The sequence below is a fragment of the Vigna angularis genome, chromosome 2 (assembly GCF_016808095.1).
Source record: "Vigna angularis cultivar LongXiaoDou No.4 chromosome 2, ASM1680809v1, whole genome shotgun sequence".
Taxonomy (NCBI): domain Eukaryota; kingdom Viridiplantae; phylum Streptophyta; class Magnoliopsida; order Fabales; family Fabaceae; genus Vigna; species Vigna angularis.
The window spans coordinates 30840752-30863576 of NC_068971.1; the positions used below are offsets into that span (position 1 = coordinate 30840752).

The 22825-nt window shown below is 37.4% G+C and overlaps 1 pseudogene; it reads left to right on the forward strand.

Moving 5' to 3' along the window:
- The first annotated feature begins 13204 nt into the window (after nucleotides 1-13204).
- Nucleotides 13205-17091, forward strand: LOC108327120 (zinc finger protein CONSTANS-LIKE 15-like; annotated as a pseudogene).
- The last annotated feature ends 5734 nt before the right edge of the window (nucleotides 17092-22825 follow it).

Below are 22825 nucleotides of genomic sequence, written 5' to 3' on the forward strand. Positions count from 1 at the left end.
CCTAAATTGTCAACCATGAGAACCCCCAAATTTGCGAATCAATCTCGCAACTTTTTCCTCCATCAGAAACCAAAACACACTCATAAGAACCTCGCGAGCACTATCGTGAACCATTGTTCTCCTTCAACCTTCAAGCAACATCATTCTCATGCAACCACCCTCTTTCACCATGAAATCACACGACGAAAAATCCCCCAAATTGTGCCGTCACCATCATCGAGCTACCTGCAAATTCAAACACAGAGGAACCCCAACCATTATCGCGCCTCTTATATGCTATTCAACTTGCAAGAAACCACAAAACGTAGAAAACCTCAATGTCCAAAACGTAGAAAACCCAAATCGCTTAAATGAAACAACCTAAAAACAGGGAAATTGCCACGTCAAATGGACTAATGTTGCCATGTGTTTCAAAACTGGATATGTCATTCAATATTGGCTAAGGTGGACATTACGTCGTTAGTGTTTTTAACGTCAACAGCAAAATAGACCAACTTGAACCAGTTTTACAAAGCATGAGACCACTCTGAACAACTCCAAAAATAGGATGACCACTTTAAACATAACTAACAAAATTAGGGCCTAGAATTTGTAGTAAGCCTTATGTTTAACATTGATTGTATTTTATTTATCTTTTATCATTAGACTTTGAAACATTATTTCAGCCCATTATTAGATCATAGGTTGCTTTGGTTTTCATAGCCATATAAGGCTTAATTCTGCTAGCATATGCATTAAGAAAAAATAAATCATTTGCAAACTTTTTTTTAGAATTTTAGTTTTTCTCCTTTTTTTTCTCTTTCTTTTTTATTTTTGCTTTTCTTTCTTGGAATTAAGATAAAAAATACAAATTTATTTTTGTATCGACGGTTCTTTGCTTCAAATTTTTTTCTCTAATTTTTTTGCATTCAATCTTTAATATTATTCCAGGAAAAATTACTTCTGGAGTTCAGGGATTCAAAATCACAAAATACAAATTGTAAAGCAAAATTGAAATTAGAGAAAAAAAACAATCTTAAAGTAAAGAAAAATCAATGGAAAACTTAGTTTATATTGTTTAATCTTGATTCCGCAAATATATTCTAAGAGTTTTATTGAGAACAAATCATTTAGAGAAACTAGATTATCTAGGAATCCATGTTTTGAAGTTTATCACACAATACTTAACGAAATATTGCTTATAGAAGTCTTGAGAAGGGAGAAGCTTGTGATTAGTGTATTTAAAGGTGCAAGCGGTTCTTTACAAGTTGATTGAGCTTGTAACACCCCTTATAGGATATATTACTAATAATAATAATAATAATCTTGAAGCATGAATCTTATGAAAGTGTTTATTTTTTTTTTAAAATATACCACACATAAACAAACCATACACACATCATAAGTTCATACATTACAACAAACCAAATCTTAATTGTTTCTTAAAATAACAAAATCAAACGAACATAAATAAGAAAAACATTATAAAAATCCCAACAAGTTTTATTTCCCGTCTCTCTCGAAGAGCTATTCCAATCCAGCTTTATCTGCAATACCATCTACTCCCGTACAAGTACGATCATCGTAGGTGGAAACCACAACCACAACATTTCAGGGTGAGTAACCAGAATATCACATCATAAACCCATTTCATATAAACTATAACAATTTCCATGACTTAATATAATTCGACACACATGACATTGTAGACTAGTCCTTCATAAACAATGTCGTTTACTTGTAATTCGTCGTCATAACCTGCTCTCAATAACAGGCGACCCGAGCCGACTTCCATCGCGACTTCAGACCTATCTCCCCGACTCCTCAAGGACTAACGAGTAAAAACATCGATACTACGCGTAACGATGCACTATACTCAACACGAGCCGAAGTCATTGGGCGAGACATTCACCTTCTCGCGCAGAAGAAGGTGACACTCGAATCTCAGTCTCACGCGAGACTAGCAAAAATGCTCAAAAGACAGACGAAGTTACTAGTAAATAACATAGTGTATGTACCACCTCCAACAGAATAAACGTGCTCAATCACGAATTCATGCATATTCTCAATAACATGTATAAATAAACCGATATTAGATCAAGAAAATAACTAACAATTCTCAATAACTGTTTTAAAATATTCCCAAAGAAATTACGGATTCATATATTATCGCCGAACGTTATTTGGACGGACACTATTTACCAAACGCTATTTGGTCGAACACTATTCACCGAATGCCACTTGGACGGACGCTATAAGATCAAGCATAATCAGGCCGAACGCAACGAACCGAGCACCATAATAGATTGAGCACTATTTCGCTGAACGCTAAAAACGAGCACCACATACCATTCGGACGAACGCTAAGACCGAACACCTTACTAGACTCAGCACTATCAGGCCGAACGTTAAAACCGAGCACTACAATAGATTGAGCACTATTTGGCCGAACGCTAAAAACGAGCACTACATACCATCCGGACGAACGCTAAGACCGAACACCTTATTAGACTCAGCACTATCAGGCCGAACGTTAAAACCGAGCAATATTTGGACGAACGCTCGAAGATTAAACCTAGTTCGGACACTACCTGAGACGAGTACCTCCTGAGGATTAACAACATCGAGAACGGACGCTCACAATCACAATTAAACTAAGGCCGAACGTTCAAGATTCAAACCTAAGAATACCAACTTAAGGCCGAACGCTCAAGATTGCTACCCAAGAATTCCAAGTTAAGAACGAACGCTTATACTCACTAATACCGAACACTCAAAATAAACACTATTAATCTGGACACCATCAATTCAGGTTTCAACCGAACAGTATAAAAATAAGCCCTGACCGAACGACATATATCAACAGCTAACCGAACGGTGCTAAAATCAAGACTTAACCGATCAGCAGAAACTAACGGTCATTAATCACTAATACCCTAAAGCCGATCGTTCAAGATTCAAAACTTAAGAATAAGTAACTTAAACCGAACGCTCAGTTATACCAAAAAAACGAACGTCCAAGATTCATACCTAAGAATATCAAATCTAGATCGAACGCTTAATTCACTAAAACATCAAAACTGAACGTTCACCGAAACAAGCCTAGAACGAACGTTAGCGCTCGTTACTGGAGGATACAAGACCGAACGATTATTTGGCCGACCACTTTTGGGACGAACGTCTAAATGTTACTAACTTTAATCCAAGGACGAACGCTAACGCTGGTACATCAGAAACTAAAACCGAACGCTCAAGTATTTTGGCCGACCACTAATTGGTCGAGCCATTTGGACGAACGCGCGTTCTGCAGAATTCTGCAGAATCGCACCAAATTTCCAGAAACCCCAATTTCATCCCCTTCTTCCCAGATTTGCATCAAATACAGATTATTTCAACAATCAAAGAAATAAATCTAGCTTCCCTTACCTTCTACCCATCATACAATATACATGCACCATCAAACATACATATAAAGTCTAGTTTTTTTTAACTACCCCAACATGCATACAATTATATAAATCCTAGTTTCCCCCCTTACCTCTAGTTCTAGTGAGTTTCCACAACCCTTTGAGGTTCAAAGCAAAGACCAAAGATGGCTTTCTTTCCTTGCGTAGCAGTGCTTCCCATAATTCAAAACTACACTCCCAACCTATGATTTAGCATAGTATCTGTGTATTCCTTCACTCTCTCACATAGATTAGAGTTTATATAAGAAAATGGTAGGGTTCTCCTCTAAGTCAAAATTCACGTTTTTAATATGCACCATGTAGCTTAACTATATGTTTCCTACTTAACTCTATAATCTATCCAAAACCCTACAAAACAAAAGAAGCCAAGCTATGGAAGAATATTTCAACACCTATTGCCGACAATGTCACCTTCAGAAACTCAAATTATGCAAAAAGAGGAAACACAAGTACAAATCTATGCTCTCTCCCTCCTATCATAAATATGAAAGGCCAAAAGCATAAAAACTTTAGAAAATTTCCTCCAAGCCTCTTACACTTTCACGTGCTCTACCCAACAAAGCCTTCTCACCTTTATTTTATTTTATCACTATAAGACCCACACCTCCCCACCAATGAAAATAAAACAACTAGGAAACATTACTCAACCATTCTTTCAAACAATTTTCTAAAATTAAGATAACATTAGTTCTAATTAATTTATTTTATTCACTTTCTTAATATTTTCATTACACAAACATATCATAATTAATTATTTAGTAACACAAAATATAGTAAAATAAAAGTATATTTTTATTTTACACAGGTCTTACAGAGCTGGTATTTCATTCCATCGTGTGTCGAAGGAAGGTGTCTTCTACTCTTATTATGCAGGTTTGCCAACTGTGGCGGTAAAGCTACCTCGTATGCTACTGGTCCAATCTTCCTAATAATATCATAAGGACCAAGAAACTTTGGGGATAACTTCCTTGACTTGATAGCTCTACCTACGCCGGTCATCGGTGTCACACGTAGAAATACGTGATCTCCTTCGTTGAACTCAAGCGGTCTTCTTCTCTGATCTGCGTACGACTTCTGCCTACTTTGAGTTGCTCTCATTCTTTCTTGAATAAGCTTCACTTTCTCAGTAGTTTGTTGTAACAACTCAGGGCCTACCACTATAGATTCTCCATCTTGAAACCAACACAAAGGAGTTCTACATCTTCGCCCATACAAAGCTTCAAAAGGCGCCATCCCTATGCTAGAGTGATAACTATTATTGTATGTAAACTCCACCAATGGTAGGACCTCGCTCCAACCTCCCAGATGATCCAACACACAAGCTCTCAACAAATCTTCTAATGACTGAATAGTCCTCTCAGTCTGTCCATCCGTTTGAGGATGATATGCTGAGCTCATCCTCAACCTTGAACCCAAAGCTTCTTGTAACATCTGCCAGAACCTTGATGTAAACCTTGTATCTCGATCTGAGACAATGCTATCAGGTATACCATGCAATCTCACTATTTCGCGAATGTACAACTCTGTCAACTTTTCCATTGACATACTTAGGTTGATTGGCAAAAAGTGAGCGCTCTTTGTTAATCGGTCAACTATCACCCAAATGGAATTGTGACCCCTCAATGATCTTGGTAAGTGAGTCACAAAGTCCATCGAGATGCTGGCCCATTTCCACTGAGGAATATCTAATTGTTGTAATAATCCTCCTGACCTTTGATGTTCTATCTTTGCCTTCTGACATACCAAACAAGAAGCTACGAACTCAGCCACATCTTTCTTCATTCCGCTCCACCAAAAGGATTCTTTTAAGTCCTTATACATCTTGGTCATTCCTGGATGTATACTAAGACTACTCTTATGTCCCTCTTCCAATATTAGTCTTTTCAACTCTGTTTTCGCTGGAACACATACTCTATGCCGAAAACGAAGAATGCCATCACTGTTCAAAGCGAAGTCTTTGGCTTGATCACTCCCCAACAATTTCACAATACTTTGCAACTCAAGATCTGTTTCTTGCTCTGCTTTCAATTGTTCTAAGAATCCACTTGTGATCTTTAGATGACTACACCACATTTGACCTTGTCCCAACTGCACACCAAGGTTCATGTTTCGCAACTTTTCTAGTAACTCTAACTCCTTGATCATCAAGGCAGACATTTGTACTCGCTTTCTGCTCAAAGCATCAGCAACAATATTTGCTTTTCCAGGATGATACTGTAACTCAAAGTCGTAGTCTTTCAGATATTCCATCCACCTCCGTTGTCGCATGTTTAACTCCTTTTGATCAAACAGGTATTTCAGACTCTTGTGATCGCTGAAAACTTGAAACCTCGCCCCATACAAATAGTGGCGCCAAATTTTCAAAGCAAACACCACAGCCGCCAACTCTAAATCATGCGTTGGATAGTTTATTTCATGTACCCTCAACTGCTGAGATGCATACGCCACTGGTCTCCTTAGTTGCATCAAGACACAACCCAAACCTTGATATGATGCATCGCAGTATACTTCCAACGTCTTATTTGTGTCTGGAATAATTAGTACTAGAGCAGTTGTCAATCTCCGCTTCATCTCCTCAAAACTAGCGTCGCATTGTTCTGTCCAAACAAAAGGTTGGTCCTTCCGTGTCAACTGAGTCAAGGGACCCACTATCTTGGAGAATCCCTCAACAAACTTTCGATAATAACCTGCAAGACCAACAAAGCTTCTTACTTCGGTCAAAGATGTAAGGCGTTCCCACTTTAACACTGCATCAACCTTCGCTGGATCAACTGAGATTCCTTGAGCTGATATCACATGTCCAAGAAACTGAACTTCATCCAACCAAAACTCACATTTCGATAGCTTCCCATACAACTGATGTTCCCTCAGAATCCCCAACGTTGTTCGTAGATGTTCAGCATGCTCCACATGATTCTTTGAATAAATTAGAATATCGTCGATGAATACAACGACAAACTTATCCAAGCAAGAACGGAAGATGCGATTCATGTAATCCATGAAAATAGCCGGAGCATTCGTCACCCCGAAAGGCATCACAACATACTCGTAATGCCTGTAGCGTGAGCGAAACGCTGTCTTCTGCACATCCTCAGATTTGACAAGGATTTGATGATACCCTGACCGTAAATCTATCTTTGAAAACACGCCAGCACCCTTCAATTGGTCTAACAGATCATCAATCCTTGGTAACGGGTACTTGTTCTTAATAGTAACCTTATTCAGTTGCCGATAATCAATGCACAACCTCGAGCTTCCGTCTTTCTTCTTAACCAGTAACACAGGTGCACCCCACGGTGAAACACTTGGCCTGATAAACTTCTTCTATAGCAATTCTTCAATTTGCTTCTTCAACTCAGTCAACTCCGCTGGAGCCATACGATATGGAGCCATTGATACTGGCCCTGTTCCTGGTATTAGATCAATTGCGAAGTCCACCTCTCGACTTGGTGGCAATCCTGGAACTTCCTCAGGAAACACATCTGCGAACTCTTCTACCACATGTATTCCACTGATCTGCTCGTCTGTGTTTTCTCTTTGCTCTTTCACCATCACTGCAAAACAAATCCCTCCATCCTTGAGATCATGCAAGACTTCTTTCGATGTTGACACCTCAAAACCTTCTGGTTCTTGGAAAACTAATTTCTGACGTCCGCAATCAATCAACACATGGTTATCAACTAACCAATCCATCCCCAAGATCACGTCCAAACCCTTAAGCGGAAGACATACCAAGTTGACCTTGGACTTATGTCCTCTCACTACAATCGGACACCCAACACAGACTAAACTGGTTGAAACTTGTCCAGATGTTGGAGTAGAGACAATTAGCTCACACCCCATATCAAGAACAGAGAGACCAAGATTCTCCACACATAGCAAGGACACAAACGAGTGCGTCGCACCCGAATCAAACAAAACAAGTACATTTTCTTCAAACAAAGAACAAGTATCTAGTATCAAATTACCTGACTTCTCTACTTCAGTCCCAGACATGGCAAACACCCTGCCTGATGCCTGTGACTTCCCACCGTCAAAAGTCTTTTGAGGCATCGCACCGGACGCTTTTCTTTGAGGGCAGTCACGAGATATGTGTCCAGGCTTGTTACACATGAAACATGTCCTATCTTCCTTCTTGATATTCACGAGTTTGGGACAATTCCTTCTATGATGATTTCCGCCACACTGAAAGCACTTCAGGATCCCTTGACTGAAAAAATGTGGTCTTTCATAAGGCTTCTTTTGATTCTTGCTCCCTGAGAAACTTCCTTTCTGAATCCTCATTACTCGTCCTTTCTCCTCTATTCGTTCCACCACTTTAGCTTGCTCCACAAGTTCAGGAAAATGATTGATTTTCAACAGGATGAGGGCCTTCATCAAATCATGGCGCAAACCTCTCTCAAACTTTCTACACTTCCATTGCTCGCTCAAATTCTGGGTATAGAATCGGGCCAGATATTCAAACCTCTCCTTGTAAGCCTGGACTGACATATTGTTTTGTTGTAGAGTCAAGAATTCTGCCTCCCTCTCCATTTTAGCATTGGCAGGAAAGTACCTCTCTAAGAATATGGTCTTGAAGTCCTCCCAACAAGCAACTTCCCCTCGGGCATCCATCTCAATTTGAAGGCCGCGCCACCAGTATTCTGCCTCCCTGGCCAGCATGTAAGTAGCAAAAACCAGTTTCTGCGCCTCCGAGCATTCAATTGCAGGAAAAATTTTCTCATTACAGCAAATCCAGTCGTCAGCTTCATCTGGAGTAACCTTCCCATTAAACTTAATAGGGTTGTGACGCAAAAAATCATTCATGCCCACACGAGGTCTGGCTGCTTGTTCAACCTGTTGCTCTTGTTGTCCTTGGAGTACCCTAGATATTTGTCGAAGAGCCTGTGCGAGTTCCGTAGTGGCATTGAGTGGAGGAGGAGTTCTTGCCCGTCTTGACATCCTCTATTATTCAAAATTACAATTAAATGTGGAAACTATCATACCATTATCAGAAAAACACAACAAAGCTAGTCGAACTCACTCTCCAAGGCCCCAAAAGATTTTTCGAAAACCAAAGCTCTGATACCAAAATTGTAACACCACTTATAGGATATATTACTACTAATAATAATAATCTTGAAGCATGAATCTTATGAAAGTGTTTATTTTTTTTTAAAATATACCACACATAAACAAACCATACATGCATCATAAGTTCATACATTACAACAAACCAAATCTTAATTGTTTCTTAAAATAACAAAATCAAACGAACATAAATAAGAAAAACATTATAAAAATCCCAACAAGTTTTATTTCCCGTCTCTCTCGAAGAGCTATTCCAATCCAGCTTTATCTGCAATACCATCTACTCCCGTACAAGTACGATCATCGCAGGTGGAAACCACAACCACAACATTTCAGGGTGAGTAACCAGAATATCACATCATAAACCCATTTCATATAAACTATAACAATTTCCATGACTTAATATAATTCGACACACATGACATTGCAGACTAGTCCTTCATAAACAATGTCGTTTACTTGTAATTCGTCGTCATAACCTGCTCTCAATAACAGGCGACCCTAGCCGACTTCCATCGCGACTTCAGACCTATCTCCCCGACTCCTCAAGGACTAACGAGTAAAAACATCGATACTACGTGTAACGATGCACTATACTTAACACGAGCCGAAGTCATTGGGCGAGACATTCACCTTCTCGCGCAGAAGAAGGTGACACTCGAATCTCAGTCTCACGCGAGACTAGCAAAAATGCTCAAAAGACAGACGAAGTTACTAGTAAATAACATAGTGTATGTACCACCTCCAACAGAATAAACGTGCTCAATCACGAATTCATACATATTCTCAATAACATGTATAAATAAACCGATATTAGATCAAGAAAATAACTAACAATTCTCAATAACTGTTTTAAAATATTCCCAAAGAAATTACGGATTCATATATTATCGCCGAACGTTATTTGGACGGACACTATTTACCAAACGCTATTTGGTCGAACACTATTCACCGAATGCCACTTGGACGGACGCTATAAGATCAAGCATAATCAGGCCGAACGCAACGAACCGAGCACCATAATAGATTGAGCACTATTTCGCCGAACGCTAAAAACGAGGACCACATACCATTCGGACGAACGCTAAGACCGAACACCTTACTAGACTCAGCACTATCAGGCCGAACGTTAAAACCGAGCACTACAATAGATTGAGCACTATTTGGCCGAACGCTAAAAACGAGCACCACATACCATCCGGACGAACGCTAAGACCGAACACCTTATTAGACTCAGCACTATCAGGCCGAACGTTAAAACCGAGCAATATTTGGACGAACGCTCGAAGATTAAACCTAGTTCGGACACTACCTGAGACGAGTACCTCCTGAGGATTAACAACATCGAGAACGGACGCTCACAATCACAATTAAACTAAGGCCGAACGTTCAAGATTCAAACCTAAGAATACCAACTTAAGGCCGAACGCTCAAGATTGCTACCCAAGAATTCCAAGTTAAGAACGAACCCTTATACTCACTAATACCGAACACTCAAAATAAACACTATTAATCTGGACACCATCAATTCAGGTTTCAACCGAACGGTATAAAAATAAGCCCTGACCGAACGACATATATCAACAGCTAACCGAACGGTGCTAAAATCAAGACTTAACCGATCAGCAGAAACTAACGCTCATTAATCACTAATACCCTAAAGCCGATCGTTCAAGATTCAACACTTAAGAATAAGTAACTTAAACCGAACGCTCAGTTATACCAAAAAAACGAACGTTCAAGATTCATACCTAAGAATATCAAATCTAGATCGAACGTTTAATTCACTAAAACATCAAAACTGAACGTTCACCGAAACAAGCCTAGAACGAACGTTAGCGCTCGTTACTGGAGGATACAAGACCGAACGGTTATTTGGCCGACCACTATTGTCGAGCACTGTTGGGACGAACGTCTAAATGTTACTAACTTTAATCCAAGGACGAACGCTAACGCTGGTACATCAAAAACTAAAACCGAACGCTCAAGTATTTTGGCCGACCACTAATTGGTCGAGCCATTTAGACGAACGCGCGTTCTGCAGAATTCTGCAGAATCGCACCAAATTTCCAGAAACCCCAATTTCATCCCCTTCTTCCCAGATTTGCATCAAATACAGATTATTTCAACAATCAAAGAAATAAATCTAGCTTCCCTTACCTTCTACCCATCATACAATATACATGTACCATCAAACATACATATAAAGTCTTGTTTTTTTTAAGGTTTAATTGCTTCCTTTGTCCCCAGTTTAGTTGAATTGTGTCAAATTCATCCTCATTTTTAAAAAAGTTTCATTGTCGTCGTCACGTGATGTAAAAGTTTCATTGTCGTCCTCACGTGGTGTAAAAGTGTCAATTGAATCCAAACATAGAAAAAATTTGTGTCAAAGTAGTCATTTTTCCTATATCTCTGTGTCTTCCTTTCATACAATCAAGTACAGATATTCATTTTACCTTATCCAATTTAAGGCTTTTCATAGCTCCAGAGAAGTGACATATGAAAGGAAGACACAGAGATATAGGAAAAATGACTACTTTGACACAAATTTTTTCTATGTTTGGATTCAATTGACACTTTTATACCACGTGAGGACGACAATGAAACTTTTTTAAAAATGAGGATGAATTTGACACAATTCAACCAAACTGGGGACAAAGGAAGCAATTAAACCTTTTTTTAACTACCCCAACATGCATACAATTATATAAATCCTAGTTTCCCCCCTTACCTCTAGTTCTAGTGAGTTTCCACAACCCTTTGAGGTTCAAAGCAAAGACCAAAGATGGATTTCTTTCCTTGCGTAGCAGTGCTTCCCACAATTCAAAACTACACTCCCAACCTATGATTTAGCATAGTATCTGTGTATTCCTTCACTCTCTCACATAGATTAGAGTTTATATAAGAAAATGGTAGGGTTCTCCTCTAAGTCAAAATTCACGTTTTTAATATGCACCATGTAGCTTAACTATATGTTTCCTACTTAACTCTATAATCTATCCAAAACCCTACAAAACAAAAGAAGCCAAGCTATGGAAGAATATTTCAACACCTATTGCCGACAATGTCACCTTTAGAAACTCAAATTATGCAAAAAGAGGAAACACAAGTACAAATCTATGCTCTCTCTCTCCTATCATAAATATGAAAGGCCAAAAGCATAAAAACTTTAGAAAATTCCCTCCAAGCCTCTTACACTTTCACGTGCTCTACCCAACAAAGCCTTCTCACCTTTATTTTATTTTATCACTATAAGACCCACACCTCCCCACCAATGAAAATAAAACAACTAGGAAACATTACTCAACCATTCTTTCAAACAATTTTCTAAAATTAAGATAACATTAGTTCTAATTAATTTATTTTATTCACTTTCTTAATATTTTCATTACACAAACATATCATAATTAATTATTTAGTAACACAAAATATAGTAAAATAAAAGTATATTTTTATTTTACACAGGTCTTACAGAGCTGGTATTTCATTCCATCGTGTGTCGAAGGAAGGTGTCTTCTACTCTTATTATTTCATCATTCTTATTGTAATCTTAAACTCATTTTTAGTAGAAAAGTTAATCACTCTTTTATAGTGATTAACGACTGAACATAAAATCTTTTGATTTGAACCAGGATAAAATCATTTTTGTGATTTTCTCTATCCCTTCATCTTTTATTTATAAAGTGTTTGACGAAAGTTTGAAAAAGAAAAAACAAAGCTTTTAAAAAAACCAATTCACCCCTCCCTTCTTGGTTATTTTCTGTTAGCACGCTATTTAAACATTCTACTATGCAATACCAATTTCTACAGTTTTAAATAGCAAAGCAATAAACCATACATTTTATACTGGTTTACTCAACCTGAGCTACGCCTTGTTCTTTCTTAAGAACTCTTAAGGAGTTTTACTAATCTTTAACAAGATTACACGAGTTTTACCTCTCTAGGTTTACAATAAGTATTCTTACCACTCTTGGTTCCCTAGTCAACATGACTAGTCCAAGTTTAACCACTCCTGGTTTACAAGTATTCTAACCACTTCTAGTTTCAAGTATTCTGATTACTTTTGATTTAAACCCTAGAAAACACGTTTACAGAAGTGTTTCAATTATCTTCAAAATTTACAATACAGAAAGTGTTATGAACAAAGGTACAAATGATAACTTTAAAAGAGTGGATATGAACAACACAAAGATTCTTATGATTTTCTAAGGTTTTTCTTCTCAAAAGAAATATACAATATCAGACGATATATGAGCATAAGCTTCTCTTAGCATTCACGAGTTCACTATTCTATTCTTCTTATGTTCTCTTTCTTGTCTTCTCTTCAAACTTTTTCATCTGTGGGTAATTACCGACGACCTTTTCCGTTAGTAAATCCTTCGATAATTACCGACGAAAAAATCCATCGCTAAATCTTTCGATAATTACCGATGGAAAAGTTCCTCGGTAAATCTTTTGATCACTCTTAAATATTATATAGCTTATTTATAAAAAAAAAACAACTTTAAATATAATATTTATGAACAGATGTCTTTGTTTAACAACTTTCCGATATAATATATTTAATAATTTTACAGCAAGCACCATCCAAACTAAAATTCTGATTTAATTAAACTTTAAAATAAAATATAAAAAAAGTATATTTGAAGGGAAGAAATGAAGTGTGTTGGGCCGGCCCAGTGCAGAAGAAGAGCAACGGCCGCCCCGAGCGAGGTTTTTTGGAAAGAAAAGCGCATGGAGAGAGGGAAGTTTGCAGAGGAAAGGAGGTGCAAAAAGAGGTGAAGCACGCACATGCATGAAACACACTCACTCAGTCTCACTCTTACTCACTTACACTCACATCACATACACAGGCTAGGCCAAAAAAGTGACCAAATATCTTTCCATTCCACCTCCTTCCTGTCCCCACCATCTCTCACTTCAGATTGCGTCTCCACCTTCCCCATGCTTATCATGTGCATTTCCCATCGCTAACACAACACAACACAACCTTTCTCTCTCACTAACCAACCATGTTGCCCTGCGATTACTGTCACACCAAACCCGCCTTACTCTTCTGCCGACCCGACTCTGCCAAACTCTGTCTCCTCTGCGACCACCACGTCCACACCGCTAACGCTCTCTCCCTAAAGCACGTCCGCTTCCAGATTTGCGACACCTGCAACACCGACACCGCCACCGTCCGCTGCTCTGCTCACAATCTCATCCTCTGCCACGCCTGCGACCTCGACGCTCACGCCCACGCCCCGGCCTCCCTCCACCACCGCCACCGTCTCCTTGGCCTCTCTGGCTGCCCCTCCCTCCACCAGATTGCCACCGCCCTCGGCCTTGATCTCCGGCTGCGCCACGCCAACTGCCGCGACGAGGTCTACGAGCAGTTCCTCGAAGTCGCGCGCACGAGGAACGAGAACGAGTTTGCGCGTTCAGAGACTGAGGAATTCAGGTTGGAGTCTGAAAATGACGTCGTCGACGAGATGTTGCTGCAGCAGACGCCGTTTACGTCCTTGCTCGGGATGCCTGATTCCCAATCTGAATTCGATGCCGCCAAAACTAACGATAACGGTTACGGAGCCCAAGTTGGAGATCTTCTCTGGACTTTTGATCCCAACTATCAGCCTCCTCAGGTTTCCAATTTACCTTCCAAATTCTACAAAATGAAAAGAATAAAAATGTGTATTCAAACACATTATATAAACAGGGTGCATTGAACGCAAGGGAGTTTCCAATAACTCAAGTGATAGTCATTCACTATAAGCTACGACTTTTAAAAGGGAATTATTTTTATTAGATGTAATAAATGAGTGCATAGTTGTGCTTCATCTCAGCTTTGGGATACGGTGGAGCACGAATTATGATTCATCTTGATAAGAAAAAATGTTCATTTTTTTAACTCCTTATAAGGTAATCTTAGAATAACGGTTGATATTTAGCTTATACTTACAACAATAAGTTAATTATGTTGGCTTGCTGGTGACTAATTTTGGTCATGAAACAGAATTTGAAGCCATTTTTACGGAATCACTGAGTTATGGGTGACTTGAGACGTAGTTGTTTCATATTATTTAATGGTCTTTTAGTTTAAATCTTAATTCTAATGAATATTCCGATGGGAAACTTGGTTACATTTTTTAATCCAATTAATAGCTTAGTTTTTGTGATTTTTTTCTTTTTTTTTTGTTGCAAATTTTATTACACAATTGCAATGTGGCATAATTGCTGCCTTCTAGTTCGAGGTAAAAGAAGGTTGCGGTTTGTCCTTTAATTTTATGCCATCTTGCATTGTCATTTTGGTAACTATCTTACTGTTCTTTTCTTTTCACATGATTGAGGAAATCTTTGTGAGTACAAATAGCTTCCTTTTCACATTGACATCATTCCGGGTTGCGATTTATTTTATCTGATGAATAATAGTTTTGTTTTCAAACAACTGAACAAAAATGTTATTTTCTGGTAAATAAGCTAATTAGGAACACTTTAAGAAACCTCTTTGAGTTCTTATCTTTGTCCCGTAGTTTTGTCCGTTTTATGTAACACTGTATCAGTTGAATTTATTATGATGTACTGGTTCAATCAAAATCCGGCACGTTTAGAATTTTAAATATGGAAGAGTTGGCTTGGACGTGAAACGTATGCCACAGTTCGTGATTATTTTTTCGTTCTTATATGCAGGTGTGGGATTTTGAATTACAGAAATCAAGAGGTTGTGATGAACCATGAGTAGTTACATTTGATGGTCTAGAAGTTCCAAAATTATTTCAGGATGTGCACAATATGAATTACTCGACCACTGGTGATGATATTCTATCAAGAAATGTAAGCCATTACTTGTGCTGAATGATTTTCAATTTCTGCCTTGTGTGTTTTTTAGCTTGATGTATTGCAAGTTAATGGAGTTTGCCGCCAGATTATAAAACTTTCTCGCGTGTGTCAACGGAGCTTTCTGATTTAATACATGCAATTTACAAATTACAGGCTTGTTCAAGAAGTTATAGTCTGCTGTTATTGTAATATGACAGTCATTTGGTTGCAACTGTTTATGAGAGTGATGAAATGTTTTTGAATGGGTGATTCAGTTGATTCGGGCTTTCTAAGGAGGTTGATGGAGTATGCAAATGCTCTATAGGGTTCTTTGTCTTCCAATCATTTTGAGAAATGTGTTACGTTCTGACACACCTTAATTGTTATGAACCTGTGGATTTCATTTTTGAAAGAAATCAATGGTGAAAAAGAAATTTGCAGTAGAAATGGGTTAGTAGTTTTAATCTCTGAAGATACTGACAAAACTGTGGGCCTTCATAGCTTTGATTTAGTGTACAGACTTCACATGGGGAAGGACAATAGAGGACGGAAAGATTTAATTGCTAAAGATGCAGAGTCTTCCAACTTTATTTGTCTGTATTTAAACTTTAACAGCTGCGTCCATATCATTTAAAATCCGCAGATGGAATCATACTTCTCATTCCCAAGTGCCAGATGATGCGTAGAGTATATGATAGTATGTAATAACCACTATTTCCATGTTTCACATGGGTGCTTTCTACAATTTATTGTGTTATAAACTGTCACGCAATGATTGCAGTAAAGTCCCATTATGATTTGGCCTTTCTCATTCATTTCGTCAGATATTTCCATTTCATGCTTGGTTTGACCTTTATCTGTGGGGAACCAGTAAATAACAAACTATTTATGCTTACAAAAATTGCAGAACCAATCGGATCAGTCATCATCAAGCCACGCAAAGAAGAAAGAAGAAAGCAACAAGAAAGCCAGAGGTGGGTTATCATCAGAGTCCAAATTGCTAGAATCAATACCGTATAGTGACACCAACAATGTGGTAGTCATGGAGCATCTTGTGGGTGGGAATGCAAATGTTAGCACCTTAAAAGCCAGGGTTAGCGTGGAAGAGTTGGCTAAGAATAGAGGTAATGCAATGTTACGCTACAAGGAGAAGAAGAAATCTCGAAGGTATATTTCATTTTTATATGAAGGAAATAGTGTATGTATTAACCGTCTAATGAATTTTATCATCAAAATTGATATACATGTTAAGTTTCTTGACTTTAATAATTACTTTAAAAGTCATACGCACCATGATTCATTTTTTATTGACAATGTAAAAAGATCTTACAAAGGATAAAAGTTAAACTCTTTTAAATTTTCGCACATGTAACGAATGCAAGTGAGCATATGTACAGAAACCTGTCTAGAAGGAGATTTGTGAATATGCACTTGATTTAATTTTGTAAAAGATGGTATTAGTTTGATCTTTAGTTTGAAGTTGGTGCATCATACTTTGGGCAGGTACGATAAACACATTCGCTATGAATCAAGAAAGGCCAGGGCTGATACTAGAAAGAGGGTGAGAGGGAGATTTGTGAAGGCAAGTGATGTTCAAGCAGGATGAGTACCTTTTCAGAAACCTCATCCTAGTTCAATGCTCTTGTGTGTATACATAAGTTACACTATCAGAGAAATATGGATATATTCTAGTTTTCATAAACTCCCTGAGCATTGATTGGTTGATTGATTTGAATCATTTTTGATAGATGTTTTATTTCAATTTTTATTTGTTACATTATGTGGGAGTAAATATTTCGTGTGAGATTGTCACATTAGAGGGCGATATTGATACACCAACATTAAATCGGTGAATTAATCCTGTTAAAATTTAGTGATTGATTGAAGTATCATTCAACACATTTCTCAATCTCAAACCACATCAAAATAATCTGAAAGCTCTTGTTTAGACACGGGCAGTGAGTAATACTTTGACACTTTCAAATTTTCTCTTACTTTCAACTTATACTCTAAAAAAATATTGTTTTATTATAATATTTTATTTATATTTATTATGTTAATATAGTATCTTATTTATATTATGTTAATATAATATTTTATTATTAAAACCTAGTGGTGTCAAATAGACTTTAGAATTAAAGGTGGCATCAACCAATCCTTTTCCATTAGATATTCTTAGATATTTGTACGGAGTATTGTACATTAATCTATACACTTTTTCTCTTGCACCCTTATTTAAAATCTATACACTTTTGGGGGTATTTGGGGGAGATGATTTGGGGGAGATGATTTGAATGGATTTGAGTGAATTTGAGGGTAATTTTTTAGTTGTTTTTTTGAGTGGATTTGTGGTTAATTGAGAGTGGATTTGGAAGTAAAGTTTGTGAGAATTAGTGTAGGATTTGATTGATGTGATAGATTTTAAAAATTAGTTTAATTGGTAGAAAATAAAGATGACCAAATTGCCCCTAGTTATAAAAGTATTATAAAATGTTATTTTGTAATGGTATATTTAATTGTAAAAATGTTTATAAAGAGAAAAAAATTATGAATAATTGTTAAAATTAATGTTTAAAAATTATAAAAGTTATAATGTAGTAAAATGAATGTATTTTAAAATGTAGTATTAAATTGTAATATAATTTAGTATGAAGTGATATCAATTTATTTGTCATTGAAGTGAGAATGATTAACATTAATCAAACAACCACAATTAAGTAGCAAGTTATAATATTACACGACCTAAAAAAAGTTGCAAGAATTCAACATACAAATATTCTTTTAATAGTTCATCATGACGTTGATTCAGCAAGGTATCGTTGCAATGCATTGAAACGATATTGTATTGGCATCCCTATTAGACGTCTTGTATGAGATGGATGCGAAGATAAAAAATTGAAGCACTGTCTGATTAAATCATGGTCTTCAATGTTCATAGTTTGTAACAAGTTTTCAATTTCTTCTGTAGTTGGATTAGATGATTGAATCGTAGCATTTACCAGGGTGATTCGACGCTCCATGGCCTGTGTATGTCGTTCAAGAACAGCAGACAGTCTTGTTGATAGATTAATTTGTTTTTGCACTTCATCAATGATTCAAGAGTCCATCTAATTTGCAGATTAGAAAGTACAGAATAAAAAAAACTACCAAAGCTGATGTTAAGGACAATAGCATTAATATATAATGTAATATTTCAAAGTCACATACAAAGAAATTTAAGACTATTGAAGTCATGTAATACATTATCGGAAATATAATGAACTTAATCATCTAAATGGTGAAGAATCAAGTTCACATTTTGATTGAGGTGAGCAAATTGGCGGTTCATGTCTAGGGAAAGGTTTGCCAAGTTATCTTCAATACGTTGAACCCGCACCTGCATTTGTTCCATACCCTGCATTCTGTGTCTCAAGTCTTGTACTCCTTCCCACATTTGAGTGATCATGTAGCATTTGATAGAGGTGGAGGAGGCTGCACAGGGTTTTGATGAGGGTCTGGTTGGTCTTCTTCTTCATCATCATCCAGATCGTGTTGCCAAACACCGTTGACATAAACAATTTTCATCCTCTTCAAAGAATTGATAGAAAAGTGATGTCGGGACCTTATATGAGTGCTGGCATCGGCATCAACATGAACTCCATAATATTGCATGATCTGTGTGATAAGGACACCGTATGGGAGGGGTGTGTCACTGGCCTTGCATTTAAGCATATGCTGCATGATGTGATGAGGCCAATTGATTGCAATATTATTTTTAAGCACTCATATCATAAAAATATCTTCCTGCAATAACCTAGCAAAATTCCCTGGTCGTGAAGTCAACATATGCACAATAATATAATGCAGAAGCCTATCATTGATATTCAAACAACCAACCGTTAAAACACCTTGACCACCCTACAAATCTGGTATAACCATAGTAGCTAATGCCATGTCGTGGTCATATGGAAAGACCTCTGGGATATTTGAATAACACAATTTCTGACCGTCGTACTTCAAGTTAGCTACATTCAACCAATCAGCAGGTTTGAATCTAATTTTTCTCTTGTTTACCTCATTGAGCAAATATCCATTTGCAGATATCTTTAGATTTGAATAAAATACTTTGATTAAATCCGGATAGTAGGGTCCATGTAATGTAAGAAATTGGCTCAATCCTTGAAATAGAAGATGTTGTTGGAAAAATAACCCTGAACCGGTAAATGAATCAAAATTCATTATCTTGGGAGAAACTATACTCCTTGTATAGAAATCAACTGCATAGTTTTCCATTTGATGACTGTGAGTGAAAAAACGACGCTGATCTAATTGTTCCTCTACAGATGGTCTTACATGGGTTGCATCTTTTGCCTCAGTGAGAGTTTCTTTTCCCTTACGGCTTTTTCTTGGCCTTTTTGTTGATGATGAGGTCATCTGACAATTTCTTCAACAAATCATTTCATTAAAACAACAACAAAGTATATCATAAGATATTACTTATATTTAATAATAACAACAAATAAGAACAAATCATTACATCGTAACCATAAACATAACTTAAAAATGACATATGGATAGAAAATAAAAAATTCATAATTAAATCACTGATACAGAATTTCATATAATACTAATACAAGTAAGTCATATATGAAGATTCCTAACAGTCACCGCCCGATATCATTTTACATAATTTATTCCACCGCTTGTGTGGTGGCAGTCCCATCAACCTCTTTGTACATGTGGGGTTTCCACATAAGAAATCATAACATTGCTCTAGCAAATTTTCATTAGCAATGTTCATCGCACTCAACATTTCATTAATGTCCGCCTCTGTATATGTGTAATTCGGGGTGCGACGAAGGATCTCGGTTTGGGAACGTAGTATTTCATTTCTGTCCTCCATTGTTGACACTTGACGCACGGCTGCATCAGAAATTACACCAAAATGTACATTTGATGAGCTTAGGACATTTGCGAAACCATCCAGGCTGGTTGTCAACTTATCAAATTGAGAATCAATGACATCGACCATAGGTGCCTTCCTTTTCGAGCCTCGTGAGGATGAAGTTCCACCGGATGGGACGGAAGACACAGATTGAGTCTGTCCTGGACTATATTCATCGACAGATGGCGGAGGTGATGGTGGAGTTGGGTCTCTATAGCCCACTGAGGCTGTTCTGGGATGTACTCAACATTTTGATTCAAATCAACACTGACACGAGGACCAACTCGCTGTCGACGTGCTTGACAAGCAGTCCGAACACCACTCCCAGTAGCTCGATCAGCTGCCCATAACTCTACCATTAAATCGTAATGTTTTATACTATTAACTCTCTACTTTGCCGCAGCTGGCCTCAACTGATTCAAAATTAAAAAAAAAAATTGCTTCATATTATGTATAATAAGGAGTCCACAAAATGTTAGTATTTTTATAAATACCTAAATCAGGTCCATCCAAACTTCGTCCTCAACATGAAATTGTTAGCAAATTGATGAAGATGAAGTTTTGATGATGTCCAAATCAAGTCAAGAACAAACAAGACTCATGAAGAATGATCTTTGAAGACTTGTAATCTTTTGTAATAATTGTATGAACATAGGAAAATTAGTAGTTTTATGTATGCATTCAAAAGTGATGTAAAAATAAGCCATAAGCAAAATTCTGTGCAGTGCTAATCGATTAACAAGAGGTGCTAATCGATTAGCGTTAATCGATTAACAGAGGGTGTTAATCGATTGTTCCAGAGAGCCATGGAGAAGCGAGACAGTGCAGTGCTAATCGATTAACAGAGGGTGTTAATCGATTAGTGTTAATCGATTAACAAGGCCTGTTAATCGATTAACATAGTGAACGTTTGAAAAACTAGCCGTTTTTAGAGCCGTTGAAGTATCCGTTGGGTTGTTAATCGATTAACCACTATAGCTAATCGATTAACACTGTCAGAAAGGTTGAAAACGAAAAATGGAGGAGCCTTTGGATGAGTCTATAAATAGACTCTCATTTCCTCTCACGGGGACAAACTACTACTCTTCCCTTGTGCTCAAATACTCAGAAACTATTGAGAATTGTGTGCTCTTGCTCAGCTAAGGAAACTCTGTCTGTAGAGTTGGTGAAATACTGCTACGGTGATAGAGGAATAGCTGGTTCATCCTTGGTGCATCTAAGGAAGTGTTTGGAAGAGGAATTCATCCTTCGTGAAGTATTCGAAGGAAGTGTTTCATCCTTTGTGAAGATTCAAAGGAGGTGTTGTTTCATCTCTTGTGGCTTCAAGAGAGGTGTTTTCTAAACTTTTACAAATTGTATCTGTGTGATTGTAGTTTGTAATAGTTTTGTGATTAGTGAAGTGTTTATCTTGTTTTGAGATAAGCGACTGGACGTAGGATTGGTAAGATCCGAACCAGGATAAAATCATCTGTGCAAATTTCTCTCAACCTTACTCTATTTTATTGTCTTTATTATTTGCTAAGTAAGTTTAATTGAGTAGAAATTTTTAAGGCACACGTTTTTAGTAAGAACCAATTCACCCCCCCCTCTTAGTTTGTTATCCCACGCTAACCATTCCGCTGCAGCCGCTCTGACAATTGGTATCAGAGCTTGCTTTGATAGTCATTCAAATGGCAGGATCACATCAAACCTTTGTAGAGGGTGCTTCTATCAATAGACCACCACTATTCACTGGTGAGAACTATGCATTCTGGAAGGTAAGAATGCAAATATTTATGGAATCTATTGATATAGATATTTGGGATGCTGTTGTATCTGGTCCTTTTGTTCCAATTAACAATATGCAGGAACCAAAGCCCCGTGACCAATGGACTGCTGAAGATAAGAGAAAATTTGGTAATGATGTAAAAGCTCGTAATATTATTTCATCTGCTTTAACTGTTGACGAGTTTTACAGGATTTCTATTTGTAAAACTGCACAAGAAATGTGGGAAGTACTTAGAGTAACCCATGAAGGAACAGATGATGTTAAGAGAGCTAGAAAGAATACTTTAATCCAGGAATATGAAATGTTCAGGATGAAGCAAGGAGAAACAATAGTAGATGTTCAGAAACGCTTCACCAACATAGTAAATCATCTTATTGGATTAGGTAAGTCTTTAGACAGGTCTTGGCAACCAAAAGTGACTGCAATTTCTGAGTCACAAAATCTCAACACAATGACCATGGCGGCATTATTTGGAAAGTTGAGAGAGCATGAACTTGACCTCGGAAGACTAGATGAAGAAGAAGCAAAAACTAAGAAAAAGACTCTAGCCTTCAAATCTGAGGTAGAAAAGAACAAAAGCAAAATGGAAGATGAAGACTCAGAAGAAGATGAAAATTTGAGTCTACTAATCAAGAGGTTCAATAGGTTCATGAAATCAAAAGGCAAAGGGAGATTCAGAAATGAAAAGAGAGAAAATCAAGGATCTTCCTCAAACTATAGATGCTATGGTTGCGGAGAAAAGGGACATTTAAAAGCAGACTGCCCAAATCAAAAGAAGGGTGAAGAAAAGAAAGAAAAGAAATTCTTCAAGAAAAAGAA